We start from the raw sequence: 12,817 nt of genomic DNA on the forward strand, positions 1-12,817 counted from the left end.
AATATTAAAAATAACAATGGGTTGTATTTTTTTCAATATTTAATATTTAAATAAAAGTTATTGTAATTTATAATGGCAATAGCTTAAACTTTTGCAAATAACTTTTTGGAAGTTTATGTTTAGTGTATTTTATTGTGATGAAAATACAAGAACAGAAGTGAAATATTAACATTTTTTTGTGACATTTGTAATAAAGTTTGAAACATTGAGAGAACATATTTGAATCAGTTGTTGTTGAATGGTTGCACAGATTGATGCTGTGGTGGCTCTGAATGATGTTGTGGCGGCGACGAGTGATGCTGTGGCGTTAAGTGATGCTGTAGTAGCGCATAGTGATGTTGTGGTGCCTCTGAGGGATGCTGTGGTGATGCGATGGATAGTGAGGGCGATAGATAGATAGAGGGAGGGCGAAAGATAGAGGGAGGGTGAGAGATAGAGGCAGGGTGAGAGATAGAGGCAGGGCAAGAGGGTGAGGGATGGAGTGTGGGCGAGGGATGGAGTGTGGGCAAGGGATGGAGTGTGGGGTGGGGGAGGGATGGAGTGTGGGGCGGGGAGGGATGGATGGAGTCAGGGGAATGGATGGATGGATGAATGGATGGAGTGCGGGGATGGATAGATGGAGTGCGGGGATGGATGGATGGAGTGGGGGGATGGATGGATGGAGTGGGGGGATGGATGGATGGAGTGGGGGGATGGATGGAGTGGGATGGATGGATGGATGGATGGAGTGGGATGGATGGATGGAGTGGGATGGATGGATGGAGTGGGGGGATGGATGGATGGAGTGGGGGGATGGATGGATGGAGTGGGGGGATGGAGATGGATTGATGGAGTGGGATGGATGGATGGATGGATGGAGTGGGATGGATGGATGGATGGAGTGGGATGGATGGATGGATGGATGGAGTGGGATGGATGAATGGAGTGGGGGGATGGAGGGATGGAGTGGGATGGATGGATGGAGTGGGATGGATGGATGGAGTGGGGGGATGGATGGATGGAGTGGGGGTATGGATGGATGGCGTGGGGGATGGATGGATGGAGTGGGGGGATGGAGATGGATTGATGGAGTGGGATGGATGGATGGATGGATGGATGGAGTGGGATGGATGGATGGATGGAGTGGGATGGATGGATGGATGGATGGATGGAGTGGGATGGATGAATGGAGTGGGGGGGATGAAGGGATGGAGTGGGATGGATGGATGGAGTGGGGGATGGATAGATGGAGTGGGGGGATGGATGGATAGATGGATGGAGTGGGGGGATGGATGGATGGAGTGGGGGGATGGATGTATGGATGGAGTGGGGGGATGGATGGATGGAGTGGGGGGATGGGTGGATGGAGTGGGGGGATGGATGTATGGATGGAGTGGGGGGATGGATGGATGGAGTGGGATGGATGAATGGATGGAGTGGGCATACGACAAAGCAGGTATGTCCATCTTTAATGAATATGTAGGGCACAAATGACGTGATAAACAGAAGAGGCGCACATTGGTGGTTGAAGAGCCCAAAGAGCAGTAAAAACAATAACAAAAGATGCAGCAAAGGCTTCAAAGTTAAGAAAAGATGCAGGCACAGCTTTGGTATTGTGTGGAGGATGACATTTAACCGGAAATACAATGTTTATAATGTAAAAGTTTAAATCAACAGGAAACATGAGAAATTACATGGCTGCAGTGGAAATTAAAGAGAAACATGCAGACAAAGGTTTTATGGCGGAGGACACAAATGAACCCGGACGTGAAAGCAAATATTAATGATGTAAAACTATATTAACAGTAAACCTGCTAAACCACGTGGGAAAGGAGGATATTTAATAAATAGAGAGGTAGGTGAAAACATAAAAAGAACAGGCAGGCAAATCTTTCTGATTCTATAGAGGTTAAAACGCACGGGGGAAGCTTTAATTTTTAATTTAAAAGGTTAATGTAGCAGGAGTTTAGAAGTGTAGATAGTTTAAAAGATTAAATAAACAGGAGTAAGCAGGCAATGAAACATAACAAGTGAGACGGAAAGCCAGAGGCCAGCAGCAAACGGACAATACAGAGGGTCTGTTGCTTGTGTGCTCAGCCGTGACCTGCGCCAAGGAGCTGAGAGCGTTGGGACAAGGGGGTGTAGTGCGAAAGCTGGGAAGAGCAGCAGCAGGGAGGGGGTGGCAAATGGTTCTTTGCTTTGGGTGCTCTGTAGTGGGGGAGGGGGATGGGGCATGGAGAGGAGGTGGCAGGAAAAACAGGGACAGGGTAAAAGAAACAGTAAGGGAATGGGATAAGTTAAACAAGGGAAAAATGAGTGAGCACCTTCATGGTTGTGTGTGACAGACACCTCCTTTATGCTGCAGTAATATCGGGGAATTCAGAAGTAAAAACCGACCCAGTGCAAAATAAAACAGCCGAAATGCCGACCCCACAGTCTTGTCAGCCCATTGGCAGGGCGCTTGATTGGCGAAGATCCGACCCTGGATAAAGAGGGGGATTAAAGGGAGCGAGGCTCGGAGATTAGGTGTGCACCAGCAGAGATGAGGGTGGGTCCCACATACAGAAACACTCACTGCTTACAACTTTCACATCAGGACATGTCTTAACAGTTGGCCTGACTGACACGATGAGCATTCTTGTTAAAATATGTTAAACAAATTACCGAAACCAGTGTGGCTTTATTTTGCGCTGCTGATGTATCCGCATCACGTGTTTAAGTAACTTTCTTATTAGATAATTGCTAATGTTATCGGGTCAAGTGAAAGGGATGGTTTCCACATAATAATACAACAAACTAATTAATGGAAACAGCAGACAAAAGGATCCTTTACATTCAGACCCAGCCCTTTAAAGGTGGCAAACATTGCCCAGAGCTGCCGACGTTGGAATTGAAGAATATAATCTCGGCGTCAGCTCCACATCCAGAGATTCTGGACAAATCAGTTATCCTTCCCGTGCCTAAAATAATATTGAATGTGTCCGTGTGTAATGTAGATGGACCTCGTGTAAAGTGCTATAACAACTTTGGTTGCTTGTTATGCCAGTGTTGTAACTTGTGCCCTGCAGTTTACACAAGTACCCCCTTTAACAATTTCATTAGCCCACCGATGTTTCATACAAAGAATACAAGTCTCTGACCCACACCTTATATGACGTGCTCTGCAGCGGGCGCATTTGTTACGCAAACCAACACATCTTTCCTGGCACATTTGTTTTGTTAATGTCCTAGGCGGTAGACTTAATGCCCGTGTACCGACAGACAATAGGCTGTCTCTATTGGTTATGCTCCCCAAGACTCCACCTTTCACCATCACTCTGCTATTTTGCCCAATTTGTGGTTTCCTAGAGTATTCATTTTTCAGCACAGGTGTTTGGGTAGTGTGCATTCGAAAGAGCGTGCAATCTTTGGTATAGAAAAGCGTGAGGTGCTCTGAAATGTTGAGGTGCCTTTGACCACGGAACCTGCAGCACAGTTTGAAATCTATCTGAAGCATGCTGACACGCAGAAGCCACACGCTGAAACGCAGCCTTGTCGGTTTAGCGGCGCTTAATATCACCTCTGCAAATCTTAAATGTGGTTTCAAAATAAGATTTTATCTGAAGGTCTTCTGACCGCTCCCGTGGCGGAGGGGGCGGGGCTGATAATTTGTTTTCAATGGCTTTATATACAAAATAGATTGCAGATTCGCAGCAGCAGGCGGCCTTTATTTGCAGATCGGTGTTGTGTAAATCTGGGAATGGTTTCATGCAAGCTGGGTAAAAATTACTAGATGCAAGGATATGACTCGCAGTCCAAAAATAGATTTTACTTGTCTTTGTTGCAGTCATCTGATCAGCGGTGCTGACATGTGATGTGTGCATCAGTTTCAGGGAGTGCCAACACTGGTTTTGTGCCCGAATACCAGTAGCATGAGCTATTGCATTGGTTCGTGGAACAAATGAAGACCATTTTTCTTTACTTTCTGTTATTTTGTTCACTGAATAACAGGCGTTTATTGTGATTCAACTTGGTTGTACTTATTTTTTCGCCCCTTAAATGATGAAAACTAAGTGGACGCGCCAGGATTGGAATCGGTGACCATGAGGTAATCCCCTGAGTAAATCCAATAGTCCAACGAGACACCAAGCCTGGCACAATTGTGTTCGATTGGGTGTTGTGGTCTGTGACGACAGCTGTAACAAGCTCTTGGCATTGCTGTAGGGAGGGGGGGAGGAGAAATGCGAGACACGGCCTGAAAGCAGTATGAGGGGCAGAGAAGAGGATGAAGACAGCAGGGAGAAGGAAAACGAAACAAGCATTTTTTAAGACAAAAAGTCTGACCATGGCAAGCTAGTGCATTGCTTATTTTTATAATGTATTCCAAGGCTATGCAGCACTAGCCATCGGCATTGCTGTGGTGGGGAGGGGGGGCGGGGAGAGGCAAGAAGGGAAGAATAGGGGAGAGTAAGGGTGACGAGATGCACCGGGAGCAGCCGTGGGCAGTGAATAATTAGGGGAGGAGAAATGCCAGAGCGCACGCTGGGGGAAAGCTTGTGGGAGGGAGGCAGGTGGCTTTGATGCGTGCACGCGCTTTTTTCACGGGCACAGCATCAAATCGCCCGTTTGGTTAAGCTCTCGTTAAGCCCCAATATGTCTCAACATCTGCAATGCGCAAGCGCATTGGCAGAGGTCTAGCCCTAAAAAGTGAACTTTACTAATAGTGCGACTTTTCACTCAAACACATGCCCCCCGCAAAACATCAAAAAAGGCCGAAATCTGCCAAATCTGAACAAAAAAACGCCAAACCCCCTAAAACCTTGCCAACCTCATTATGGACGAACCCGCATCGGGCCCTGAGCCCTAGACTCCGGGAACCCTACCAAATTCTACCTCAAACCCTACAAAACTGCCCTAAACCCTAAAAAACACCCAAATTCCCTCAAACCTAGCCCTCAACCCTTCACACTGCCCCTCAACCCTAAACACCAACCCTCAACCCCCAAAACACCCCTAAACCACAAAACCAACCCTGAACCTAAAAAAACACCAGGTACCCGCCCCAAACCCTCAACACACAATCCCGACCTACCTATTCCCCTCCTCCTTCCCCATCCCGGGGAAAACAGCCACTCAAATTAAATGTGTGGAGATCCAATCAAATTCAAGTGCATCCAGCTCTAGATGTTTTCAGCTTCATGGAAACCAGCTTCACAATCATGCATAGTCATTCTGATTTCCTTGGCAATGACAGGCATCCCAAATTGTCCACTGATGGGGGACAACTTCTTCCAGCTGAACTCCAATAAAACGGAGATTCTCCTGTTTGGTAAGGCGGAGGAACATTGGACGCCAGACTGGCGGCCCACTGAGTTGGGGGAGCCCCCTTCCCCTACAAAGCAGGCCAGGAATCTGGGAGTTCCGCTGGACAGCAAACTGTCATCCGAGGATCATGTAAAATCACTTTCGGGAACCTGTTTCGGAATCCTGAAGATGCTGAGAAAGCTATTTCCTTGGATCCCCCTGGGTGCAAGAAAGACCCTGATTCAGGCGCTTATTTTAAGCAGGTTGGACTATGGCAACGCCCTATTGGTCGGAGCCAGGGAAGAACTGTTCACTAGGCTCCAAGTGCTGCAGAATACTGTGGTAAAAAAAGAGCAGTTTTCAAACTTCTCACACTGGTTTTTAAGGCAAGTTGAGGCCTGAGACCAGCATATTTAAGGAAGAAGATGAGGCCTTATGTCCACGGTTGCCTCCTCAGGTCAAGCAATCAAAACCTGTTAGTGCCATGTAAGATCAATAAATCTAGAATGGGAGGGCGTGCATTTTCCTATCTTGCCCCCTTTCATTGGAACAGGTTACCGGAAGAGATACGTTGCTGTACCTCTCTGGGACACTTTAAAAAAAGCCTAAAACCCTGAATGTTTTAGGGGTTTGCATTGCTGATGGTCCCTGCTAGTGTCATGCCAAGGCGCCGAGAGATCCCCTTGGGGATGATCCGCCGCGCCATACAAGTGTTAAATAAATAAATAAATATCAGACCAAGAAAGCATTCAGTCAATCAAGGGCTATGCCTGGGTTCAGCTGTCTCTGCACAGCTGGACCCAAGAAGTGGGTGAATTGGAACATAGCCCATCTCCATTGCTAAGGCGTTTTGCAGTGGACATGGTCATTTAGGAGTCCCTTCTTCCAGGGCAAAGGCTATCCAAATGGAACTGACTTAAGAACAGGAAATAGACACAAAGAAACATCTCTAGTTCATTGAAGGTGGTGTGATGTGAAGCAGGACACAAACCACCTGAACTAGGAATGTTTTTGTGAAGGAAGGTGCCCCAATCCTGCCTATGTTGGTGCTAGGCAGCAATTTGTGTGGCAACGCAAGGGGAAAGGACAGGAATCCACTGTATTTCATAAATATGGTGCATTCCTGCCCTTTCACATTGGTGCAGGGCCGCGCAGCGAGAAGACTTGCAGCGTGCCCTTTGCAAATTCCTCATAAATTAGGCCCTTTGTTTTTAGCTAAACTTCTTACTACGCCGTAAAAAATGATTTGCTGTTGGAATTGGGGGCATGTATGGTTGTCGATGCTGAGGAGTACCAGGTTCTATACATTTTTCTCAGAAGTGGGTCCTTAAGCCTAAATATTTTTGACAAAGGGTTCTATTGAACTATGCATTTAAACTATGAATCGTGGATACATCGGAGGCTGTTGCTCTAGTATTATTATTATTATTATTCCTGAGTCGTGTTTGGGAATGATGGTTCCTCAATTCATGTAGTGTGTTTTATGCAGTGTTGTGGTGTTACTTTTGGCCACTTCAGTGCACTCATTCAAGGATGAGTTCTCCATGTGCCTTGGAGTTGGCAATTCAAGTGGCAGTGCGTATAGAGGTTTGTGGGATGACATTGGGGAAAGATGGGAGTCAGGCAGTGAAGATAAAAAGGGAGAGTAGGAGAGACTCTGTCCTTGAGGGTTCTGTCCGGTAGACTTCAGTCCAAAGGTGGAGTGGGTATTCCTTCTGACACTCCAAGATTCATGCCAATTAAGGGCTGTTGACGAGATTTGTTCTTTGGTAAACAGGGCTGGGCAGGGATGTAACATACTGATGTCAGTCAGATGCCCTGTTATTGGACCAGTCCCCCAGAGTAGTAGATCATTGTTCAAGTTGCATGGTAATAGTTGGGCATTGTTGGACCTGGCCCTTTTTGCTGGAATATCCTCAAACGTTTTGCCTTGTTCCTCCTATTTATGTTCTGACCTACATTTGTTGGCTTTGGTACTCTGGGCACTTTGCCACATTTAACCAGTGCTAAAGTGCATAAGCTGTCTGTCTAAATTGTAGCAGTGATTGGTTTATCCATGATTGGCATATCTGACCTACTAATAAGTCCCTAGTAAAGTGCACCAGGTGTGCCCCGGGCCTGTAAATCAAATCCTACTAGTGGGCCTGCAGCACTGATTATGCCACCCACATGAGTAGCCCTGACAAGATGTCCTAGACCTTTTACTGCAGTGTCTATGTCTTCAGTTTTAAACTGCCATGTAGAACTAGCAAGGGCACCCAATTGCCAGGCCCAAACCTTCCCTTTTACTACATGTAAGTCACTTCTAAGGAAGGCCCAAAGCAGCCCCTTGGGCAGGGTGCAGTGTATTTAAAAGGTAGGACATGTGCTGGTATGTTTTACATGTACTCATAGTGAAAGACTGCTAATTTGTTCCAATAGGGTGACATGGGGATTGGCTTGAAATATATAAGTGTAATTTCCCATTTGGAGCAGATAAAGTTTTTGGACCATTGGGGTCTCTGTATAAATAAATGTTTTGGTGAAGTTTTTTAAATTGTGTGTTTGAAAATGCCACTTTTAGAAAGTGGGCGTTTTCTTGCTTAACCATCCTGTGCCTCTGCCTGGCTGTAGAATACATGTCTGGGTTGGCTGACAGTTGGGCCCTTGTGCATTCAGACTAGACAGTCACACAAAGGGAGCTGAGGTGTGCCTTGCATATCCTGATGGGCTATCACCAGGCTGATGGGCCTTCCTGAGCTAGAGTAGTGGGAGGAGTTGTCACTGACAACTGAATAGGGCTGTAGCTGTCCTCACATAAAGCTGTTTCCACCCCCCTGTAGTGTGTCTGAAGCCAGGTCAAGGAAAGGCTGGGTCTTGCGCACTACAAAGTCTTTCCTTTGAAGTTTGCCTACTTGACAGGCAGAAAGGGGTATACGTATTGGACCTCTGACACACCATTTTGACTGAGCGCATTCTGCCAGGAAGAAGAGCTGGATGCTGTAGGGGGGACTGCCACTCTATTGCTTCGTTGGGCTAGCCTGCTGCTTGCTGCTTCTGTCCTGGAAGTAAAAGGACCGGACTTTACTTTCAATATCCTGCTTCCAATGTTCTCCAAGGGCTTGTATGTGCGTGCCTCCTGTTCAGAAGTCTCATGGCCAACAATGACCTCACCTGCCAGTGCCTGGGCTCTTCTGTTGAGAGTCCTGACTTACCAAGTGCTGCCAAATCCAGTCCATGGGCTCTTGGAAGTGGAGTCTGGTGATCTTGAGGACAAAATCCACGCATCGACTCCCAACACTTGTTTTCATACGCTCAGCTCAATCTCACAATCAGATTATCCCTAGGTTCAAGAAAAGAGCTTGGGCAGGCAGAAGTTTTTTGGTTGGGACAACTAGACTCTGGAACTCTCTCCCCCAGAATTTGAAGGATGCGACTCATCTCTTAGCATTCAGGAAGGCGCTGAAGACATGGTTGTTTAACCTCTAACCATTTGTCTAGATCGAACGATGTCTGTCTGTTTTGAGGAGCTAGCGCCTTGACACCTTCGGGTAATTGACTTGTGCTTTATAAATCTCTTTTTCATTTCATTTCATTTCTTGACGCATCGTTGCAAAAGAGTGACACATCGCCGCTGCCTGTCCAGAAGTGCGGTTCCTGATTGGCTCTTTGAACATGGCTTACACAGCAGGCCCCAGCTTGCCATCGCAGCGCATCAAAAAAATAACTGAAGAGTACGTTTCGAGCACTGTGTCACCGAAGTCTGTGACACCCGCTCCGACACCAGTGCAACACCTGCTTTGCAGCTGCAAAATCACAGCAGCACCTGTTTCGTCGCTGTCGCATTGATGCAGCGCGTTTGGATTTTCAACTGTTCGCCCGTGGGCACCGATTCTTCATCGACACCACACCATACCACATCATCTCCCTTGTCAGTAAGGAACCAATGCATCTCCTCCCCTGCCAGTAAGGAACCAACACATCACCTCCCCTGCCAGTAAGGAACCAATGTATAGCCTCCCTTACCTAGCTGTAAGGAGCCTACAGATCACCTCCCCTGTCAGTGAGCAACTGACTCATCACCTCCCAGTGTAGTAATGAACTGATGCACCACTTTTCTTTTCCGGTACCTCACCTTCCCTGCTTCATCTTTGATTTTTGATGCATATGAGGTACTTTGTGCTAAAAGAAATGCATTCATTGATTTCTATGGACTAAACATAATGTTTTAAAAATGATATTGGCACTCATGTATGTTGAATTTTTGTTGTTTTGGTCTTGTTTTAATCAGATAAATATTGGCTATTTTTCTAATTTTGTGTGGACTCCTTTTGTTGTGATTTTACTGTTTTACTGTGTCTCTGTACAAATACTTTACACATTGCCTCTGAGATACGCCTGACTGCTCATGCCAAGCTACCAAGGGGGTGAGAAGGTGTTATTTGAGCTTTGTGACTCCCTTACCCCGCCTAGATTGAGAGTCCCCTCTTGTATAGGGGGCAAACCACTGCCAAATAGAGACCCCATTTCTAACAGGCATGAATAGCATGCCCTATTGATGTGATATAAGTTGGTCAGTGAAGGCTACAGTCTGATGTCTTTAGACTCCTATGAATTGAGTATGTATGAATGTTGTTTTAAATAGTTTACTGAATTAAAGAAGTATGGCTTTGCATCTTCTGGAGGGATCTAATGATGTTCAGTCCTTGAACTCCTTGCGATCTGCCTTTTTTGTGTCTGAAGTGCGATTCTTGTTCGGTCATTTTAATGATATCTGGTTAATGTGCAGTGAGTAACTATATTCTCTGGATAACGCTGCCCCAGGTACCAGTCTGTATTGCGCATTGTACATAGAATTTCACATATTCAGTCATAAATTAGAGAGTTTATGTGCTTGCATCTTTATACGTTGAGATAAAGACTAACCATGTGACTTCACTCATGGAAGTTGATTCTTCAAGGTTTTTGGTAGGCTGTGTAAATAAATATTTAAGTTTATTCAATCAATAGTTTGATCATTTATATCAGCATAAATCACAACCAATAAAAATTCATTACAGCGCAAACAGTCAGATTTACAATAAAACAGAGTTTCGCATCTCTCCATCAGTGTAAAAATATATGACATTTAAAAATTCCATATAGGATTAAAAGAGGAGAATTCCAGATTTATATCAAGTCTAAAACGTGAGAGTTCAAAATTTCTAAGCCCCAATAATCCACTAATAACCCTTAAGCCGGGTTGCTTATATAATCATTTATCTTTACTCAGAGTAATTTTTTAATCATTTTTGATCTCGTCCACCAGGCATGAAGCAAGTATCTCGAATTTGTAAATATGATCCACCTTTTAGTATCAGACCTAAAAATACATAAGGCTTCAGAGGGGCGTGAAAAAGATAGCAAACCACAGGCAGGAATTATCCAGGTTTTCCTGAGACTAGCATAGGCGGGACAAAGAGGAACAACATCATCCATAAACATTTCAAAAGCAAAGCACCCCTTAACATCCATACAATTGGGGGTTAAAGTGCTGTGTGCGTTGACATCAGTGCATTGTAGATCAACGTACTCCCAGTACCTTTTTTCAAGCAAGGGACCATTTTTTTCGTAATAGACTTTGGGTCCTCCCACATGAACCCCAACCCCAATTTAGTAAACCAGTCCTTGACCTTATTGAACCAGGCAAGGCGTCCTGGTTGTTTTGTAGTATCAGTAGCTCTTCCAAGGCCTCCTTTACTGGAACCTGTGTGCTCCTGGTCCATAATCTTACCCAAAACAAAAGTGACCTGAGAATAGCAAAATAATTAATGGGTTTAAGACCAAAGTCAAGTTGTAACGGCATTAGGGGGGTGTTCACTGGTAGATTAAGGATTGCCCTTATGAATTAATTCTCAGCAAGTTCTAAGTGCTTCAGGCTCTCCAGCCCCCACAGCTCAGCCCCATATTAGCTGAGCCTAGCGCTTTTGCCCTATGTAGTTCCAGAACCGGGGAAGAGGGTTGAAAGCTTAAACACTTTACCCTCCCGGCTACTGCACCATCGACATGCTGACGGGTTAGAACGCTTTTTCCTATTTGGGATGTCCAAGTTAGACTGTCACTAATTCGGACACCCAAGAAGTCAAACACCTTAACCTGTTCCAAGACCTGGGAGCCCAAAATCAGTTTGCCCTTGATGGATTTGTAGGGGTTATACACCATATATTTTGTTTTGGAGCAATTGATTTCTAGGCCCCTATCCTTACACGCTTTTGCAAATTTGTTTAGGACATTCTGGATCTCCATTGGCGTCTTTGATATGAGCAGCATGTTGTCTGCAAATAGCAAGGAGGGCATAACTCTCCTATAAGCCCGTTTATGTACAGGGTAAAAAGGGTTGGGGCAAGAACGCAGCCCTGTCCTACTCCCTTAGAGACCAGAATGTTGTTGGATAAACTGTCATCAAGATTCCACCTGACTTTGGCGTAATTATCTTGGTGAAGGCGAATCATCAGTTTGAGTAAAAATTCATAGGGAGTCCTAAATCTTGGAGGGCATCCAGAGATAAATACGGTCTATGGGGTCAAATGTCATTTTAAGATCAACGTACACGACATACAAGTGACCCCTCCTAATTGTCACTTCTTTCCATATAAGTAGGAGAAATCTAAATACCTGGTCTAGAGTGCTTGTGAAAGCCCTAAAACCTGCCTGTAGATTGGATATGTTATTCTCCGCGTTCCAATCTTGGAACCGAGGTAAAATAATTTTACTAAAAACTTTTTGAAAGACATCTATAAGGCTGATTGGCCTGTAATTCGCTGGTGTCCCCTTGTCTCTCTTTTTAAATATCGGGATTATTCCCGCACCACTCCAGGTCGCAGGTATGACTCCACCATGCAGAATAGCATTGAAAACAGTTTGTAGCAGAGGACCCTAAGAAAAACAACAGTTCCCTTTTCTTAAATTTTGTAGAGGTATTGAAACCACTCAGGGGTTTTTAATCACCAATTTCAAGGATAAACCGTATGTTGTATCCAGAGTTGCATAGAGATTGACAAATTTACAAATCAAACATTTTCAAAAGCAATCTATCAAAGACACTTAGGACCCAAAAACACAAACAGTGCATTCATAGTTCTTTCGCAACGCTAGACTGGTGAGAATATGCACATTCACAGGAGAGTTTTTTTTTTAAAAAAAGAATTTCTTTATTTGATGATGTGACCGACCATATGAATTTAAAAACAGAGTACTTCACATTTATTCAATAATCACATTAAAACTTAAAAATACAAAAACATGAAATATGTCGACGCAGCGTTTCGGTGATGTGAGTTGTCACCTTCTTCAGGACAAGATTTCAATTTAAAATCACTATGAAATTAAAAATACAAAATTTACAGTTACTTCATATCTCCAATACAAAAGAATTATATTAAAAACATATTTTAAAAAACTTTTCCAAAGTAAATGGTACGGCATTGCCTGTGTAAATCACATATGATCTATAAATTTATTAAACATGTGCATCCTAATCAATCTTTTGGTTGTTCTCAAAAGGGTCTTGGTGTCAAAAAACAGATATTTTGGGGTC

The sequence above is a fragment of the Lissotriton vulgaris genome, chromosome 6 (genome assembly GCF_964263255.1).
Source record: "Lissotriton vulgaris chromosome 6, aLisVul1.2, whole genome shotgun sequence".
Classification (NCBI taxonomy): Eukaryota; Metazoa; Chordata; class Amphibia; order Caudata; family Salamandridae; genus Lissotriton; species Lissotriton vulgaris.